The sequence below is a fragment of the Triticum aestivum genome, chromosome 7D, assembly GCF_018294505.1.
Source record: "Triticum aestivum cultivar Chinese Spring chromosome 7D, IWGSC CS RefSeq v2.1, whole genome shotgun sequence".
Taxonomy (NCBI): Eukaryota; Viridiplantae; Streptophyta; class Magnoliopsida; order Poales; family Poaceae; genus Triticum; species Triticum aestivum.
Window position 1 is genome coordinate 255,046,142 of NC_057814.1, and position 21,687 is coordinate 255,067,828.

Sequence of the window (21,687 nt, forward strand, 5' to 3'; positions counted from 1 at the left end):
TTTTTGCAACAACTAGCAAGATGCCCATGCGTTGCACGGAACATCAAGATGCGTTTGTATGAGTAGTTTATCTTGTGGGAGAAAAGGATGAATGAGGGAAGGCCTTATTTGCAAATGTGGAGAGGGGTGTGGGTATCTTTTTGCAAAATTGCCATAGTTTCCTTCCTATCCGCCACATATAAATCGGATGGCCTATATTGCAGGATGGCAGGCACACCACCATCACCAACTCTGTTTTTTATCTCTACTCTTTTAAAAAGCATAGTCGGTGATGATGGTGTGCCTGCCATCCTGCAATATAGGCCGTCCAGTCTATATCTAACAGATAGGAAGGAAACTATGGCAATTTACCCGCACTCCTCTCCACATTTGCAGATAAGGCCTTCCCTCGTTCATCCTTTTCTCCCACAAGATCTTGATGTTCCGTGCAACGCACAGGCATCTTGCTAGTAACAGTAGAAATTAGACATATACCACTTCTCGAATCTTGAAACCAACAACATTCCTCCCTTATCTCATCAAAACCGCCAAAGGAATATATTTTGAGTGAAACATAACATATTTGTAGTGATATACGTATTTCAAAACTAGACTCTTTTTTCTATCAAATCGGTGAATATGTATTAATCAATTTTGATCATGTGGCAATGCATCGTTCCACAATGTAGTGCCTATAGATTTTTTAAGAAGTCAAACTTTGCAAACTTTGAGCAAGTTTGTAGAGAAAAATATTTATATGTACAATAGAAAAAATATATAATGCGAAACTACATCATATGATGAATCTAGTGATATATGTTTCGCACTCTGGATGTAAATATTTTTCTCCACAAACTTGGTCAAAGTTTGTGAGGTTTGACTTTTCAAAAAAATCTATAGGCACTACATTATGGAACGGAGGGAGTAGTTATTACCACTGTATAATTTTTTGGACACCAGACAAACGGTGGAGTACATATACGAAGAGAAGAGGCGCACGCACGCAGTCGGTCTCTCGCTGTCTCGCACACATGAGAGTTACGTAAAGGCACCGTTAACAAATAAACCCTAAACCCTAGGTGCACGATTGCTGCATGCGCGGGTACCAGCTACGTGGTGGAGCGCACCTTTGTAGGAATAGTCAGCTCGCATGATAATTTGATCCGTAGGAGTTGATGGTCGGGGCCACAGGTGAACGACCTGGAGGCGGTGGCTCGCCAGTTGCCATAGATCGAGTAGCCATGTTTAAAATATCATTTTTTAGCGGGGTAAGAGTTCTGATATTCAATGGCGCGTTATAAATACTAAGCAGTTTTTAGAACGATTGGTATGGAGCAAAAAGGGAATTCATCACTACTACCTCCTTGGCGTATGGTTGTATGGGTTTATGTTGCGAGATATTGAACCTGGTAGTTCAAGGGCAAATACTATGGTTTAGATGTTGGCTTTCTGTAATGAAAATCAGAAGGGGGAAACCCTTCTTTGATAAAAAAAAACTACACCTCCGTTCCAGTTTACTAGTTCCCATCGTAGTTTGGGTCAAAGTTTGTCCACGAATTTTACTTGTAAAATGTGAATGGAAAACGAAATTTTGTTATACCCAAACAAAAAAGGACTGGAGGGAGTGATTGCTCTGACACGAACGCGACCTCTCATAGCGCAGGCATTGAACCGGCGGGCCGGCCAAGTGGGCCCCACTCGCCGCACGCTCGGCTGAACACGCCTCCTCGCTGCATGCAACCAGCTTCAGACTGCCCTGCCTGCCTCCACTGAATCCGCGCGTGTGCCGGCAACACGTCCTTCCGCGAGCCGGCCGGCATTTTAGAACACAAAAAATGACCAAAATATAATAATGGGCCATTTGCATTTATGTCCCTAACTCGAACCACCTAATCAGATATACCCCTAATTCGAAAGCCTACTCAAATTTGCCCCTCCGCCGTAAGGTGCCCTTACAGAAATGCCCTTGTGTGCCGTTACCGTCTGGTCAAACATCTTTGACCGTCCTGAAAAAAATAGCAAAAAAATCTAAAATTTTGTGAGATCGAACATACTCATGTGCGCAAGGTGTGTGCAAATTTTCGTGCTATTAGGACATTTCAGGACCTCATGGCGAGGAAAAACAGTTAATCTGCACGCTTGTGAACATTAAATTTGAAATAAAATAGCAAGAAAATTCAAAAAAATATGATTTTTTTTGCCATCAAAGAGGCTTGGGTGCACAAGGTGCTTGCCAGTTTTTGTGATCTAATGACATGCGAGGAGCTCTCGCAAGAAAAAACAAAATAGTCATTTTTTCCCAAGTTTTTTCCTGAGCCAAATTTTGTTTTTTTTCTCCACAAGCCCCTCCAATGTCCAAACACAACAAAAATTTGCACGAAGCTTGCAGGCCCGAGCCTCTTTGTTGCCAAAAAAAATCATATTTTTTTGAATTTTCTTCCTATTTTTTTGAATTTACTGTTCACAGGCATACATATTTATTGTTTTTCCTTTGAGACGAGCTCCTGGACTGTCCAAACAGCACAAAACTTTGCACGCACCTTGCGAACCTGAGTAACTTTGATACCACAAATTTTCAGATTTTTTAGATTTTTTTTTGCTATTTTTTCAGGACGGTCAAAGCCCTTTGACCGACGTTGACCTGCTTTGACCGGACGGTAACGGCACAAAAGGGCATTTCTGTAAGTGCACCTAACGGCGGAAGGGCAAATTTGAGCAGGCTTTGAAATTAGGGGTAAATCTAAGAGTGGGTGCAAATTAGGGGCATAGATGTAAATGTCCCTATAGTTAAATACGCATGGTCTCGACTTGTTGTGCTCGCAGTGGTAGGAGGAACTAGAGGTTTTTCTTTAATTATAACTCTCCTCACATTTTTTTTGGCTTTGAAGTGAATCATGGTTGTGGACATTATCTATGAATGTGCAGATATCTGTGAACATGAGTTTGATGTGGAAGTTGAACTTGGAATGTCGGGCTTGCGCGTGAACTATACCATGTCCAATGCTTCGTCTGTTATTGTTTGGAAAGTAATTGCTGTTATTACATGACCCGAAAAAAAAATTATTTTGTGCCACATCAGTAGATGCACGGACATCACAACAAGCATGCTGACTGGATAAACATTTGAACCTAGCTATTATGAAGGAAATATTGTATTGACAACAGTTTTAGATAGCAGGAGACGCCTAGCCTACTCTGCCACTGCTAGCTTATTTCTGGCTTCTTCCATCTCTTCTTTGGCTTGGGTGAAGAGAGCATCTGATTGCTCTTTTCGCTTCTTCAGGAACTCAGCTACATTCTTGTCGGATGTGGGATTCCGGCAAACCCTTAAGGTTCGAACACTGGGGTGCACGCGAAGTCTTTCCCTCCTACCGATCTACGCCCTAGCTCGCTAAGATCTCGCGGACGAACTCGACGAACTCGCAACACAAAGATGTTGGGGAACGTAGCAGGAATTCAAAATTTTCTACGCATCACCAAGATCAATCTATGGAGTAATCTAGCAACTAGGGGAAGGGGAGTGCATCTACGTACCATTGTAGATCGCAATGCGGAAGCGTTGCCAGAACGCGGATGAGGGAGTCATACTCGTAGCGATTCAGATCACGGTTGATTCCGATCTAAGCACCGAAGAACGGTGCTTCCGCGTTCAACACACGTGCAACCCGGTGACGTCTCCCACGCCTTGATCCAGCAAGGAGAGAGGGAGAGGTTGGGGAAGACTCCGTCCAGCAACAGCACGACGGCGTGGTGGTGATGGAGGAGTGTGGCAATCCTGCAGGGCTTCGCCAAGCACCGCGGGAGAGGAGGAGGAAGAGGGGTAGGGCTGCGCCATGAGGGAGATCTGTTCTCCTCTGTATGGCAGCCCCAAAACCTCAACTATTTATAGGGGGAGGGGAGGGGCTGCGCCCCCATCTAGGGTTCCCCCCAAAGGGGTGCGGCCAGCCCTAGATGGGCTTGGGGGGCGGCCAAAGGGGGGGAGAGAGGGGGGCGCCCCACTAGATGGGCCTTAGGCCCATCTGAGCCTAGGGTTTCCCCCTTCCCCCCTTTCCTGCGCCCTGGGCCTCTTGTGGGGGGGGCGCACCAGCCCACCTGGGGCTGGTCCCCTCCCACACTTGGCCCACGCAGCCCTCTGGGGCCGGTGGCCCCACCTGGTGGACCCCCGGGACCCTCCCGGTGGTCCCGGTACATTACCGATAGCACCTGAAACCTTTCTAGTGACCAAAACAGGACTTCCCATATATAAATCTTTACCTCCGGACCATTCCAGAATTCCTCGTGACGTCCGGGATCTCATCCGAGACTCCGAACAACATTCGGTAACCACATACAAACTTCCTTTATAACCCTAGCGTCATCGAACCTTAAGTGTGTAGACCCTACGGGTTCGGGAACCATGCAGACATGACCGAGACGTTCTCCGGCCAATAACCAACAGCGGGATCTGGATACCCATGTTGGCTCCCACATGTTCCACGATGATCTCATCGGATGAACCACGATGTCGGGGATTCAATCAATCCTGTATTCAATTCCCTTTGTCTATCGGTATGTTACTTGCCGGAGATTCGATCGTCGGTATCCCGATACCTTGTTCAATCTCGTTACCGGCAAGTCTCTTTACTCGTTCCATAACTCACATCATCCCGTGATCAACTCCTTGGTCACATTGTGCACATTATGATGATGTCCTACCGAGTGGGCCCAGAGATACCTCTCCGTTTACACGGAGTGACAAATCCCAGTCTCGATTCGTGCCAACCCAACAGACACTTTCGGAGATACCTGTAGTGCACCTTTATAGCCACCCAGTTACGTTGCGACGTTTCGTACACCCAAAGCATTCCTACGGTATCCGGGAGTTGCACAATCTCATGGTCTAAGGAAATGATACTTGACATTAGAAAAGCTCTGAGCAAACGAACTACACGATCTTGTGCTAGGCTTAGGATTGGGTCTTGTCCATCACATAATTCTCCTAATGATGTAATCCCGTTATCAACGACATCCAATGTCCATGGTTAGGAAACCGTAACCATCTATTGATCAACGAGCTAGTCAACTAGAGGCTTACTAGGGACATGGTGTTGTCTATGTATCCACACATGTATCTGAGTTTCCTATCAATACAATTCTAGCATGGATAATAAACGATTATCATGAACAAGGAAATATAATAATAACCAATTTATTATTGCCTCTAGGGCATATTTCCAACAGTCTCCCACTTGCACTAGAGTCAATAATCTAGTTCACATCACCATGTGATTAACACTCACAGGTCACATCACCATGTGACCAACATCCAAAGAGTTTACTAGAGTCAACAATCTAGTTCACATCACTATGTGATTAACACTCAATGAGTTCTGGTTTGATCATGTTATGCTTGTGAGAGAGGTTATTAGTCAACGGGTCTGAACCTTTCAGATCCGTGTGTGCTTTACGAATATCTATGGCATCTTGTGGATGCTACCACGTGCTACTTGGAGCCATTTCAAATAATTGCTCTACTATACGAATCCGGTTTACTACTCAGAGTCATCCGGATTAGTGTCAAAGTTCGCATCGACGTAACCCTTTACGACGAACTCCTTTTCACCTCCATAATCGAGAAAATTCCTTAGTCCACTAGATACTAAGGATAAGTTCGACCGCTGTCATGTGATCCATTCCCGGATCACTATTGTACCCCTTGACCAACTCATGGCAAGGCACACTTCATGTGCGGTACACAGCATAGCATACTGTAGAGCCTACGTCTAAAGCATAGGGGACGACCTTCGTCCTTTCTCTCTCTTCTGCTAGGGTCAGGTCTTGAGTCTTACTCAATACTCACACCTTGTAACACAGCCAAGAACTCCTTCTTTCCTGATCTATTTTGAACTCTTTCAAAATCATGTCAAAGTGTGCGTTCTTTGAAAGTATCATCAGGCGTCTTGATCTATCTCTATAGATCTTGATGCCCAATATGTAAGCAGCTCTATCCAGGTCTTCCTTTGAAAAACTCCTTTCAAACAACCCTTTATGCTTTCCAGAAATTTTACATCATTTCGGATCAACAATATGTCATTCACATATACTTATCAGAAATGCTGTAGCGCTCCCACTCACTTTATTGTAAATACAAGTTTCTAACAAACTTTGTATAAACCCAAAAACTTTGATCACTCCATCAAAGCGTATATTCTGAATCCGAGATGCTTGCTCTAGTCCATGGAAGGATCGCTGGAGCTAGCATACCTTTTAGCATCCTTAGGATCGACAAAACCTTTCTGATTGTATCACATACAACCTTTCCTTACGAAAACTAGTAAGGAAACTTGTTTTGACATCCATCTGCCAGATTTCATAAATGCAGCTAATGCTAACATGATTCCGACGGACTTAAGCATCGCTACGGATGAGAAAATCTCATCGTAGTCAACTCCTTGAACTTGTGAAAAGTCTCTTTGCCACAAGTCGAGCTTCATAGACGGTAACATTACCGTCCATGTCCGTCTTCTTCTTAAAGATCCATTTACCTTAACAGCCTTATGACCATCACGTAGTTCTCTCAAAGTCTATACTTTGTTTTCATACATGGATCCTCTCGGATTTTATGGCCTCGAGCCATTCGTCGGAATCCGGGCCCACCATCGCTTCTCCATAGCTCGTAGGTTCATCGTTGTCCAACAACATGACTTCCAAGATAGGATTACGCATTACTCTGAAGTAGTACGCATCCTCGTCGTCCTACGAGGTTTGGTAGTGACTTGATCCGAAGTTCCATGATCACTATCATAAGCTTCCACTTCAATTGGTGTAGGTGCCACAGGAACAACTTCCTGTGCCCTGCTACACATTAGTTGAAGTGACGGTTTAATAACCCTACCAAGTCTCCACCATCCTCCCACTCAATTCTTTCGATAGAAACTTTTCCTCGAGAAAGGACTTGTTTCTAGAAGCAATTACTTTTGCTTCCAGATCTGAAATAGGAGGTATACCCAACTGTTTTGGGTATTCTATGAAGATGCATTTATCCGCTTTGGGTTCGAGCTTATCAGCCTGAAACTTTTTCACATAAGCAGCCCCAAACTTTTAAGAAATGACAACTTAGGTTTCTCTAAACGGTGTCGTCTCAACGGAATTGCGTGGTGCCCCTTTTAAAGTGAATGCGGTTATCTCTAATGCCTAACCCATAAACGATAGTGGTAATTCGATAAGAAACATCATGGTATGCACCATATCCAATAGGGTGCAGTTATGATGTTCGGACACACCATCACACTATGGTGTTCCAGGCGGTAATAATTGTGAAACACTTTCCACAATGTCTTAATTGTGTGCCAAACTCATAACTCAGATACTCATCTCTATGATCATATCACAGACATTTTATCCTCTTGTCACGACGATCTTCAACTTCACTCCAAAATTACTTAAACCTTTCAATAATTCAGACTTGTGTTTCATCAAGTAAATACACTCAGCATCTACTCAAATCATCTGTGAAGTAAGAACATAACGATATCCACTGCATGCCTCAGCACTCATTGGACTGCACACATCAAAATGTATTACATCCAACAAGTTGCTCTCTTGTTCCATCTTACTGAAAACGAGGCTTTTCAGTCATTTTGCCCATGTGGTATGATTTGCATGTCTCAAGTGATTCAAAATCAAGTGAGTCCAAACGATCCATCTGCATGGAGTTTCTTCATGCATATATACCAATAGACATGGTTCGCATGTCTCAATCTTTTCAAAAACGAGTGAGTCCAAAGATCCATCTACATGAAGCTTCTTCATGCGTTCTATACCAATATGACTCAAATGGCAGTGCCACAAGTATGTGGTACTATCATTACTATTTTATATCTTTTGGCACGAACATGTGTATCACTGCGATCGAGATTCATTTTAGGTGCAAGACCATTGAAGGTATTATTCAAATAAACAGAGTAACCATTATTCTCCTTAAATGAATAACCGTATTGCGATAAACATAATCCAATCACGTTCAACGCAAACACCAAATCTCGATAGTAGAGGGAGCATGCGATGCTTGATCACATCAACATTGGAAACACTTCCAACACACATCGTCATCTCACCTTTATCCAGTCTCCATTTATTTCGCAGCTTTTGTTTCGAGTTACTAACACTTAGCAACCGAACCGGTATCTAATACCCTGGTGCTGCTAGGAGTACTAGTAAAGTACACATTCATATAATGTATATCCAATATACTTCTGTCGACCTTGCCTGCCTTCTCATCTACCAAGTATCTAGGGTAGTTCCGCTTCAGTGACCGTTCCCCTCATTACAGAAGCACTTCGTCTCGGGTTTGGGTTCAACCTTGGGATTCTTCACTAGAGCAGCAAATGATTTGCTGTTTCATGAAGTATCCCTTTTGCCCTTGCCCTTCTAGAAACTAGTGGTTTTACTAACCATTAACAATTGATGCTCCTTCTTGATTTCTACTTTCACGGTGTCAAACATCGCGAATAGCTCAAGGATCATCATATCTATCCCTGATATGTTATAGTTCATCACGAAGCTCTAATAGCTTGGTGGCAGTGACTATGGAGAACCATCACTATCTCATCTGGAAGATTAACTCCCACTCGATTCAAGTGATTGTGGTACTCAGACAATCTGAGCACATGCTCAATGATTGAGCTTTTCTCCCTTAGTTTGCAGGCTTAAGAAACTTGTCAGAGGTCTCATACCTCTTGACGTGGGCACTAGTCTGAAATCCCAATTTCAGTCTTCGGAACATCTCATATGTTATGCGACGTTTCAAAACGTCTTTGTCGCCACAATTTTAAACCGTTAGCATCACACACTGAACTATCACGTAGTCATCAAAACGTGTATGTCAGATGTTTCGTAACATCTACATACAACGCTCGAGGTTCAGCACACCGAGCGGTGCATTAAGGACGTAAGCCTTCTGTGCAGTAATGAGGACAATCCTCAGTTCACGGACCCAGTCCGCATAATTGCTACTATCAACTTTCAACTATATTTTCTCTAGGAACATATCTTAAACAGTAGAACTAAAGCGTAAGCTATGACATAATTTGCAAAGACCTTTTGATTATGTTCATGATAATTAAGTTCATCTGATTATTTAATGAACTCCCACTCAGATAGACATCCCTCTAGTCATCTAAGTGATACATGATCTGAGTCAAACTAGGCCGTGTCCGATCATCACGTGAGACGGACTAGTCATCATCGGTGAACATCTCCATGTTGATCGTATCTACTATACGACTCATGTTCGACCTTTCGGTCTCTTGTGTTCCGAGGCCATGTCTGTACATGCTAGGCTCGTCAAGTCAACCTAAGTGTTTCGCATGTGTTCCGAGGCCATGTCTGTACATGCTAGGCTCGTCAACACCAGTTGTATTCGAACGTTAGAATCTATCACACCCGATCATCACGTGGTGCTTCGAAACAATGAACCTTCGCAACGGTGCACAGTTAGGGGGAACACGTCTCTTGAAATTTTAGTGAGGGATCATCTTATTTATGCTACCGTCGTTCTAAGCAAATAAGATGTAAACATGATAAACATCACATGCAGATCATAAAGTGACGTGATATGGCCAATATCATCTTGCGCCTTTTGATCTCCATCTTCGAGGCGCGGCATGATCACCTTCGTCACCGGCATGACACCATGATCTCCATCATCGTGTCTTCATGAAGTTGTCTCGCGAACTATTACTTCTACTACTATGGCTAACGGTTAGCAATAAAGTAAAGTAATTACATTGCTGTTTCATGAAGTATCCCTTTTGCCCTTGCCCTTCTAGAAACTAGTGGTTTTACTAACCATTAACAATTGATGCTCCTTCTTGATTTCTACTTTCACGGTGTCAAACATCGCGAATAGCTCAAGGATCATCATATCTATCCCTGATATGTTATAGTTCATCACGAAGCTCTAATAGCTTGGTGGCAGTGACTATGGAGAACCATCACTATCTCATCTGGAAGATTAACTCCCACTCGATTCAAGTGATTGTGGTACTCAGACAATCTGAGCACATGCTCAACGATTGAGCTTTTCTCCCTTAGTTTGCAGGCTTAAGAAACTTGTCAGAGGTCTCATACCTCTTGACGTGGGCACTAGTCCGAAATCCCAATTTCAGTCTTCGGAACATCTCATATGTTCTGCGGTGTTTCAAAAAACGTCTCTGGTGCCACAATTCTAAACCGTTAGCATTACGCACTGAACTATCACGTAGTCATCAAAAACGTGTATGTCAGATGTTTCGTAACATCTACAGACGACGCTGAGGTTCAGCACACCGCGCGGTGCATTAAGGACATAAGCCTTCTGTGCAGCAATGAGGACAATCCTCAGTTTACGGACCCAGTCCGCATAATTGCTACTACCAATTTTCAACTAAATTTTCTCTAGGAAAATATCTTAACCAGTAGAACTAAAGCGCAAGCTATGACATAATTTGCAAAGACCTTCTGACTATGTTCATGATAATTAAGTTCATCTGATTAATGAACTCCCACTCAGATAGACATCCCTCTAGTCATCTAAGTGATACATGATCCGAGTCAAACTAGGCCGTGTCCGATCATCACGTGAGACGGACTAGTCATCATCGGTGAACATCTCCATGTTGATCGCATCTACTATACGACTCATGTTCGACCTTTCGGTCTCTTGTGCTCCGAGGCCATGTCTGTACATGCTAGGCTCGTCAAGTCAACCTAAGTGTTTTGCTTGTGTTCCGAGGCCTTGTCTGTACATGCTAGGCTCGTCAACACCCATTGTATTCGAATGTTAGAATCTATCACACCCGATCATCACGTGGTGCTTCGAAACAATGAACCTTCGCAACGGTGCACAGTTAGGGGGAACACTTTCTTGAAATTATTACAAGGGATCATCTTACTTACTACCGTCGTTCTAAGCAAATAAGATGCATAACATGATAAACATCACATGCAATCAAATAGTGACATGATATGGCCAATATCATTTTGCTCCTTTGATCTCCATCTTCGGGGCACCATGATCATCTTTGTCACCGGCATGACACCATGATCTCCATCATCATGATCTCCATCATTGTGTCTTCATGAAGTTATCACGCCAATGATTACTTCTACTTCTATGGCTAACGCGCTTAGCAATAAAGTAAAGTAATTTACATGGCGTTATTCAATGACACGCAGGTCATACAAAAAAAATAGACAACTCCTATGGCTCCTGCCGGTTGTCATACTCATCGACATGCAAGTCGTGATTCCTATTACAAGAATATGATCAATCTCATACATCACATATATCATTCATCACATCTTCTGGCCATATCACATCACATAGCACATGCTGCAAAAACAAGTTAGACGTCCTCTAATTGTTGTTGCAAGTTTTTACGTGGCTTGTATAGGTTTCTAGCAAGAACGTTTCTTACCTACGTAAAACCACAACGTGATATGCCAATTTCTATTTACCCTTCATAAGGACCCTTTTCATCGAATCCGTTCCGACTAAAGTGGGAGAGACAGACACCCGCAAGCCACCTTATGCAACTAGTGCATGTCAGTCGGTGGAACCTGTCTCACGTAAGCGTACGTGTAAGGTCGGTCCGGGCCGCTTCATCCCACAATGCCGCCGAAACAAGATAAGACTAGTAGCGGCAAGAAGAATTGGCAACATCAACGCCCACAACTACTTTGTGTTCTACTCGTGCATAGAAACTACGCATAGACCTAGCTCATGATGCCACTATTGGGGAACGTAGCAGAAATTCAAAATTTTCTACGCATCACCAAGATCAATCTATGGAGTAATCTAGCAACGAGGGGAAGGGGAGTGCATCTACATACCATTGTAGATCGCGATGTGGAAGCGTTGCAAGAACGCGGATGAGGGAGTCGTACTCGTAGCGATTCAGATCGCGGTTGATTCCGATCTAAGCACCGAAGAACGGTGCCTCCGCGTTCAACACACGTGCAGCCCGGTGACGTCTCCCACGCCTTGATCCAGCAAGGAGAGAGGGAGAGGTTGGGGAAGACTCCATCCAGCAACAGCACGACGGCGTGGTGGTGATGGAGGAGTGTGGCAATCCTGCAGGGCTTCGCCAAGCACCGCGGGAGAGGAGGAGGAAGAGGGGTAGGGCTGCGCCATGAGGGAGATCTGTTCTCCTCTGTATGGCAGCCCCAAAACCTCAACTATTTATAGGGGGAGGGGAGGGGCTGCGCCCCCATCTAGGGTTCCCCCCAAAGGGGTGCGGCCAGCCCTAGATGGGGCTTGGGGGTGGCCAAAGGGGGGGAGAGAGGGGGGCGCCCCACTAGATGGGCCTTAGGCCCATCTGAGCCTAGGGTTTCCCCCTCCCCCCCTTTCCTGCGCCCTGGGCCTCTTGTGGGGGGCGCACCAGCCCACCTGGGGCTGGTCCCCTCCCACACTTGGCCCACGCAGCCCTCTGGGGCCGGTGGCCCCACCTGGTGGACCCCCGGGACCCTCCCGGTGGTCCCGGTACATTACCGATAGCACCCGAAACCTTTCCGGTGACCAAAATAAGACTTCCCATATATAAATCTTTACCTCCAGACCATTCCGGAACTCCTCGTGACGTCTGGGATCTCATCCAGGACTCCGAACAACATTCGGTAACCACATACAAACTTCCTTTATAACCCTAGCGTCATCGAACCTTAAGTGTGTAGACCCTACGGATTCGGGAACCATGCAGACATGACCGAGACGTTCTCCGGCCAATAACCAACAGCGGGATCTGGATACCCATGTTGGCTCCCACATGTTCCACGATGATCTCATCGGATGAACCACGATGTCGGGGATTCAATCAATCCCGTATTCAATTCCCTTTGTCTATCGGTATGTTACTTGCCCGAGATTCGATCATCGGTATCCCGATACCTTGTTCAATCTCGTTACCGGCAAGTCTCTTTACTCGTTCCGTAACTCACATCATCCCGTGATCAACTCCTTGGTCACATTGTGCACATTATGATGATGTCCTACCGAGTGGGCCCAGAGATACCTCTCCGTTTACACGGAGTGACAAATCCCAGTCTCGATTCGTGCCAACCCAACAGACACTTTCGGAGATACCTGTAGTGCACCTTTATAGCCACCCAGTTACGTTGTGACGTTTGGTACACCCAAAGCATTCCTACGGTATCCGGGAGTTGCACAATCTCATGGTCTAAGGAAATGATACTTGACATTAGAAAAGCTCTGAGCAAACGAACTACACGATCTTGTGCTAGGCTTAGGATTGGGTCTTGTCCATCACATCATTCTCCTAATGATGTGATCCCGTTATCAAAGACATCCAATGTCCATGGTCAGGAAACCGTAACCATCTATTGATCAACGAGCTAGTCAACTAGAGGCTTACTAGGGACACGGTGTTGTCTATGTATCCACACATGTATCTGAGTTTCCTATCAATACAATTCTAGCATGGATAATAAACGATTATCATGAACAAGGAAATATAATAATAACCAGTTTATTATTGCCTCTAGGGCATATTTCCAACAAAAGAGACACGGGATTTATACTGGTTCGGGCCACTGTTGTGGTGTAATACCCTACTCTAGTGTGGTGGTGGTGGATTGCCTCTTGGGCTGATGATGAACAGTATAGAGGGAAGAACAGCCTCCTAAGGTTGAGGTGTTATTTTGCTTGGTGACTTAGCGGGTGAGAGCTGGATGAACTGCTCGATGCCCCTACTGTGGTAGCTAGCTCTACTTATATAGGCCCTGGTCCTCTTCCCAAATGTTGAGCGGGAAGGGATCCAACAACGGCGGGCAAATTTGAAGGGGGATAGCTAGTACAAGCTATCCTGACAAAAGTGGTCTTCGCCTGCGAAAGGCTCTGGTGGTGACGCCGTCTTGGGCTCCACGATGACCTCTGTCTTGCCGTCCTCCTGGTCTTGGTCTCGTTGCACCGATATAGCAACCTTTGCCTGATGCCTCGGTACTCCTCGGCTGCGCTGGCCTCCTTAGCACCAAAGAGGAAATAAGGACGCTGCGCACGCTCGCGCCCCCCTGGCGCCTGCCTGGTGTCGATCGTCATGGCTCACATCACGAGAGCCTCGTGAGGTTCGCCCCGCCTTGATATCTCCGCTCCTCGCGAGCCTGCCTGACTAGGCCACTCCTAAGGAGGTCTTGCATCGTCCGCCTCGCGAGGGTCTTGGATGCCTTGTTGATGAAGATGGGCCATACGGCCTGCTGGCTTAGCCATGCCGTGGGCCGCGGGCAGGCAAGTCTTGGGACCCCCATTCCCAGGACGCCGACAGTAGCCCCTAGGCCCAAGGTGCGCTCGGGCCTGGCTTCGCGGCGAAGCCAAGGGTCAAGTTCGGAGCACCGCGGGCCCCAAAAGCCTGCGTCCTCGGTTGACGCGTGGCGGTTGATTGGACGTGGGCGTCTTCGCTTCCCCATGCTGCATTTGAATCCGCCTAGCTATGCGGCCCCTGCGACCTACACAGTTATTCTCCCTTCGCCCACGCCTGGCTCTTCCATCTTCCTGCTTCCTCGAGGTCCTGCTCTGCTCTGCCAATCCGTCTTACGCTTCGCCTGCTTCATCGCCATGGCGCTGAAACAAGCTGAAAAGGGGAAGAAACCCCTGTCGTTGCCAACTGCGCCTCCGTCTTTTGAGCCGGCGCTCGGCCGGCCTCAGGTGCTCAACGACGAGGCCATGGACAAGGTACGCCCCATGCTTGCCTCCAGCTTCAACGAGTGGGGAGAGATGATGGCTTGGCCCGTGTCCCGCACTCGCATGGATCGGGCAGCCACTGAGGTCCCGATCTTCATTGATGCCCTCTGGGCTGGCTTGATTCCTCCCTTCTCCGCCTTCTTCAACGCGGTGCTCGAGCATTACCAGATCCACATGCTTCATCTCGACCCTCAATCTGTGACCCTTCTTGCCGTCTTCCCCTTCTTGTGCGAGGCCATGGTGGGCATCGCTCCTTCTGTGGCCCTGCTTCGCCATTTCTTCTCCTTGCATCTGACCGGTCCCCGACAGAGCTCAGGGTGCGTGGGCTTCCCGGCCATGGCCGCGACTGCGGGCGTGGGGATTCACTTCGAACTTCCTCCATCCACGAGTAAGTTCCGCACACGATGGGTGTTTATTGACGCCGGCGTGCTCAGCCCTCTGCTCCAACTTCCGGCGGGGCCCGCTGTTCCAAACTCCTGCTGGGCCACCAGAGGCTCTCGAGCCCTCGCCTTGCTCTTGTCTGGGCCAGGCTGAGGCTGCTGAAGGACCGTGGCGTGACCGCGCCTACGGTGGTGAAGGAGTTCGTCAAGCGTCGGGTTGCTCCGCTTCAACACCACTCTCGCCCAATGTGGACCTTGCTCAACAGTCAAGACCACATGAGGTTCCAGGAGTCTGGGCTCCCTCTCGGGACGCGGCAGACAGTGCTCAAGGTCTTGACGGGTGTCCCTTTGCCGGCCGAAATGCCTGGGAAGAATTTCCTGATGTATCGCTACAAGAACAAGGATGAGTTTGCAGCGAGCATGCCTTCCTTTGACGAATGGGGGCTGCGGCCGATCGGTCTGGTGGGGCCCCATGAGAACCCCATCGTCCTGGTTCCCTTTCTTGCCGCTGGTGCCGAGCTCACCCCAAGTGGGGATGCAGGAGGGCGAGCTCTGACGGAGGCTGGTGGCCCAAGTGCTGAGGAGCACATGCTAAGTGGTGATCCTGGGGCGTCATCCTCGGGAGCTTGCGACCCCCTTCTTGAAACGCCGATCGCTGAGGAGACGCAGCGTGCGGCTCCCGAGGCTAAGGCCCCGAAAGCCTCGGGAGTTGGTGGTGAGGCGCCGCCCGGCTGTTTGCCGCATCCGGGCACCCCTGAAGTTGTCTCTCCAAGCTCTTCGCCCCGTGCAGGCCGCCACGTCCAGCGATACGGCCGGCTCTGCATTGATTTCGCGGAGCTCCGCAAGAGGAGAGGATCCCTGAGCGGCAACAACATCTTTGGACCGCTGAAGTGGAGGAAGTACATCGCTGTTGACATGTAAGCATCGTATCGCTGTGGCTCCTTGTGTGCTGTTTTCCATCTCCTGACGTCAGTTCTTCAGGGCTCCTTTCGTCGAGGCGGATGCGCCTCCTGAGAAATGGCCTCCTCCTTCCTCGACTCCCCCATCGGCCTTGAGCATTCCTAGTCTGCTTACCACCCCTGGAGCAGGGTCGGTTGGGGGAGCATCTCCGCCTTCATGGCGCTGAGCCTGCGGCTCGGTCACTCCTCCCCCACGGTCTGGCGTGGAGCCTGGCGGGCATGCCCAAGACCCCTCCTTTGCTCATGACAGCAGCTGGTTGGCTTCGATCTTCGGCTCCTCTTCATGCAGCGTGCCCCGATCGGCTCGGGCTTCTCGCGAGGACTGGCTGACGTCGGGTGCAGCGTCAGCCCCCAGCCCCCTGCCGGGAGGTGGTGCGCCACTTGGCGCCCCGCCCGATGCCCCGGAGGTGGAGGACGAGGTGGGCCGAGCGTTCGAGCTCGAGCACGGGCGGAGCATAGTTCGTCACGAGCTCTTCCAGGAGGCGATGGGCGCGATGAGTCGACTGGGTGAAGAGCTCGCTGGTGTCGACTCGCGCCTTGAGGCTAAAGGTCTCCGGCTGGTGGAGGAGCGGCGCAAGCTGAAGGTGGCCATCAACCTCGGTCGCTATCAGCGTGACCTTGAGAATGTGAAGGCCGAGGCGTCACTCAAGATCGCCCATGAAGCCCGCTCGCGAGCCTTGGAAGAGGCTCGCGAGGCTGACCGTCGTCACGAGGCTGCGGAGAAGCACGCGTGGCAGCTCCAGGCCTGGAGCGTGTCCCTTGAGCAGCAGGTGGAGGCGCGCAGGGCCGCTCTTGCATCGCTGAGGGGGACGCCCGTGGAGGAAGAGGAGGTCCGGAAGCATGACGACGCGCTGGCCCTGGAAACCGTGGAGCACAGCCTCAAGCTCGAGCAACTGGAGACAAGGGAGCGTCAAGTTGCTCAAGCAGAAGATGCCGTCGGGGCTCGCGAGGCCAGAGTCGGGGAGGAGGTCAATTGCCGGGTGGCCGAGGTTCGCGCAGACCTGGAGGGTAGGTATGACCTGGAGCTGAAGCTCGCGGGTACGGAGGATGCGGGTAGGGCCGCTGCCCTCAGGCCCAGGTTGGATGAGGCTGAGAGGCGCGCGGAAGCCACGGTCGCCGCCCTGGTTACGGCGCAGGCGGACTTGGCCTCCGCCCGCGCTGAGCTGCGTTCCCTTTGGAGGCGGGTTGATGATGTTGAGGCCGTCGCACGGCAAAACACGGAGGAAGTGCTCCAACGACGAACGCTGGAGCGCCAGCATGCCCCTATGCTTAGGATCTCCGGAACAGGGCCAATATCGCCCTGGGCCATATTTGCGATGTGGGGGCGCCGGCCCCTCACTCGAATGATTATGCTAGCCACCTGACCTTCTTCACCGAGGTGGTGACGCGCCTGGAGGCTCGATCTGCCAGAGCTCGCCAGCTTATGGAGGAAAGGGGTCGTGGCCTGCTTGAGCGCGCTTTCTCCCATGTCTTCAGCCACCTCCTGAATGCCGACCCCAACTTTGATTTCGATGCCGCCATCGCCCCCGTACCCACGGCTGTCCGGGGCAACCTGGCGCGTTGGGTTGAGGACAATGTGGATGCGTTGGTCAAGGCCTTCACCTCGGAGGACGACGCGGTGGTGGTCGCCGCAGACAAAGGCGACGTGGTTGACGACGGCGACGGGGGCGTCACCGATGGCGGCGACGATGCCGACGAAGATGATGACGACGCGAGTGACGCGTCCGCGGGTGATGCAGCGAGCGACATTTCCGGCTGACCCCATGTTCTCCTGTCGTTTCATCCTGCACACAAAACTCGGGCAGGCCCTTGGAAAACTTGTAAGAGCATTTTGAGAGGGGAGCCCCTCATGTAAGCAAATTGCAGTTTTACTTTCCTATGCGGTGTGAGTTTGTGTCCTCGCGGACTCGTGAATCCAGGTGCGAGTTTTCTATCATGGTTTACCTTAGTCAGCGCTAGCTTTGAGCTGGGTCGCGAGGCGTCGAGTTTCTGAGAATCCTGCGGAGCTTATCGCCCCGTCAGAAGGGGCCCCACGAGAGGTGAGCACCAGTTGCAGTGCTAGTGCGCGCTTGGCGTGCGCATGCTTCGCGCAGTCCCGCTCGCGAGGAGCTCATGAGGGGAAGACGACGGACATGAGTCCCAGACAAAACGAGGTCCAGAAGGAAAGAAATTGCTCGAACGAGAAAAGCCCCCCCCCCCCCACGCGCGCATCAATAAAAACTTGGTTTCAACTCAAATCCAAATCCAGAAAGCAAAGCTATAGAAAGAGAGATCCAAAGCGAAAGGCCGCGTCCGGCACCTAGTCTAGTCTTCTGGTCTTCAAGTCTTCTCACCAGCGTGGAGCTAAGTGCTGCCACTAGGCGTGGGAGGGAGCCCCAGGGCCTGAGGCCGGCACCCCTGAGACTCCGGGGTGTGTACAGCCCCAACTCATTATTACGTGAGAGTGTCACGGGCGGCGAGCTTCACAGGCACTCGGACTTCTTCACAGGTACCGGCCTTGCTTCATATCGCCAGACGAGGGCCCCGCCTTGCGCCACCCTTGACCTCCTTTGAGCCGACCGGTCACCGGGACGATACAAAAGAGGGAAAGAGGACGCCAGCAGTGCCCTCGGCGACCACAGGTCCTCTGCTGGGGGAAGGGTCGTCGAGGCCTCCCCGGCAGAGGGCCTACCTCCAGGCGTCGCGCGGGAGGAGGGGACTTGCTCCTGGCTCCCTCCTGGCGGCCCCCAGCGTGTTTCCCTTGTTGGAAGGGGTGCTGCCGTGCCAGGGTCGTCGACCGACGCTGCAACCTGATTCATATGTAGCCCATGGTTAGCGTAAGCCTGTTCCTGAGAGATTAGCGGTACCCTGTAGTTGTTGTTACCGGCGCGATCGTCGTGGTTCTCTGTTGGTTCTTGAAATGCTTCGGCTCCTAGCGCCCCCTCTCCCCAATCTTCTCCAATGAATGAGTCGGGGTCGTCCTCCGGTGCGTTCTCTTGGTCCATCATGCGGGGCACGTAGGCCTCCGGGGCCGTCATCCCGAACACCTCGCCATAGTGCCCCACGCTCCATGTTGCTCGACCCAGGGTGGCGTCCTGAGGATGGTAGCGTGGCATCCGGGTAGGACCGTGGGGGGCGACGCTTGCGCCCACGCTTGTCGCGGGCGGCATGGGGGCGGCGGAGCCCCCTACGCCGCTGGCCGTGCTGATGTTGATGAAGCCCCCGGGCGTAGCTGATGGCGCGCGGTTGTGGTGAGGCCCGCCGCGTGGCCCTGCAGTGGCCTGAGGAGAAAGTCGATAGCAGAAAGGTGGTGCTCCTGACGCAGCTGCATCCAGCAGCTCGGCAACACGCTCCAGCAGTGCATCCCAGCCGCTTTCCATCAGCCTGCATCGCAGCAGCTCCCTTGCCACAGTGAGTGCTGCCCGCATGTTTGCTTGCTCCCGCCGTGAGTGCGGCGCCGTTACTGCGGCATGGCTCGCTGCTCTTGCAGCGGCCCGTACTTGCCGCGGGGTGAGGGTGGATGACGCCTGGCCGCGCTGCCCACGCCCGGCGGAGTTTGGCGGCGCTCGCGCCGCCTGGAGTGCGGGGTCGAGGTCTTCATGGGCAGGCGGCGCTGCCCGAGCTGGCCAAGCTGCCCAGCGGTCGGAGCCGGCCCTTGAGTCATCGGACATCGCGGCTGTGGAGCGTCGGCGAGCTGGTTGGCGGAGAAGAAGCTCTGGCGCACCCCAACCTGGCGCGCCAAATGTCGGATGTGGGGTTCCGGCAAACCCTTAAGGTTCGAACACTGGGGTGCACGCAAAGTCTTTTCCTCCTACCGATCTACGCCCTAGCTCCCTAAAATCTCGCGGACGAACTCGACGAACTCGCAACACAAAGAGACATGGGATTTATACTGGTTCGGGCCACCGTTGTGGTGTAATACCCTACTCCAGTGTGGTGGTGGTGGATTGCCTCTTGGGCTGATTATGAACAGTACAGAGGGAAGAACAGCCTCCTGAGGTTGAGGTGTTCTTGTGCTTGGTGACTTAGCGGGTGAGAGCTGGATGAACTGCTCGATGCCCCTACTGTGGTAGCTAGCTCTACTTATATAGGCCCTGGTCCTCTTCCCAAATGTTGAGCGGGAAGGGAGCCAACAACGGCGGGCAAATTTGAAGGGGGGCGGCTAGTACAAGCTATCCTGACAAAAGTGGTCTTCGCCGGCGAAAGGCTCTGGTGGTGACACCGTCTTGGGCTCCACGATGACCTCCGTCTTGCCGTCCTCCTGGTCTTGGTCTCGTTGCACCGATATAGCAACCTTTGCCTGATGCCTCGGTACTCCTCGCCTGCGCTGGCCTCCTTAGCACCAAAGAGGAAACAAGGACGCTGCGCACGCTGGCGCCCGCCTGGTATCGATCGTCATGGCTCACGTCACGAGAGCCTCGTGAGGTTTGCCCCGCCTTGATATCTCCGCTCCTCGCGAGCCTGCCTGACTAGGCCACTCCTGACGAGGTCTTGCGTCGTCCGCCTCGCAAGGCTTGGCCCCTCGCGAGGGTCTTGGATGCCTTGTTGATGAAGATGGGCCGTAAGGCCTGCTGGCTTAGCCACGCCATGGGCCGCATGCAGGCAAGTCTGGGGACCCCCGTTCCCAGGACGCCGACAATTCTCAAGGGCTTCTGCACGCTTTTTTTCAGCCCTTACTAGAGCCACGAGGACACGAAAAGCTAACGACTCCACCTGGCTCGTGTGTAATCCAGCATCATCTGGGAATTTGCACCTTGTGCCTAATCCAGCATCATTAGGGAACTGGCACCTTGTGTGTAATCCAGCCTCATTTTGGAAACATGATCTCGAGGTTGACCATACTTCCCTCCTCGCAGGAACTGCATCCTGACATGAAGTTACTTCTTTTTTAGATCAATACTTAGAGCAACCCCGATCCATTTAGTAGAAGCCAGATAAACAGGACTCGCATAAGTGAATTCAAAAGGAAAAATATAAAAACAGACTACAAGGTGAGAACACCCACTTCCTACATCAAGCTAAAAACGAAAGCAGTAGGACAAGTAAGACTCTTCTTATTACACATCAAAGAACACGAGGCTAAGAGAAACAGAAACTACAACATATACACATCAAAGAACACAAGGCTAAACGAAAGTAATTGAAAGGGTGTTACTTACCAAAGCTCGTTTTACAGGTTCGGTGCAGCTCCTCTTTAACTTGCCACGCTCCTTGAAGATGTCCCCAATATCCCGTGTTTGGTCTTCATTGCTCCTCTGCATGTTCGCACTCATGGTTTTAAAATCTCAACATGCCAAGAAAAATATACTACTAGTAATACTCACGCATCTTGTGGGCAACATTAAAGCACTCGTCTGCCATGTTAGAGCATCTCCAACAGAAGCACAACACGCGGTGCTTTAAAAAAGCGTTTACAGTGCTGAGATCGAGAAGTAGAGATCGAGAAGTAGAGATAGAGAGTAGAGGATAGTTCTCAGCATAGATATAGTATAGATAGATAAAAAATAGATAGTTCAACTACTCCTCGTCGTCCGACTCCTCCTCGGTGATGTCCTCCTCCGACGTCTCAATGTAGGCGTGAAGACACCGATTGTCGTCGGATTCCCAGGGCAACGCTGCTCCTAGCCTCATGTTGAATTGAGCGTCCGCTTTTCGTGTACGCTTGTCCTCGCAATAG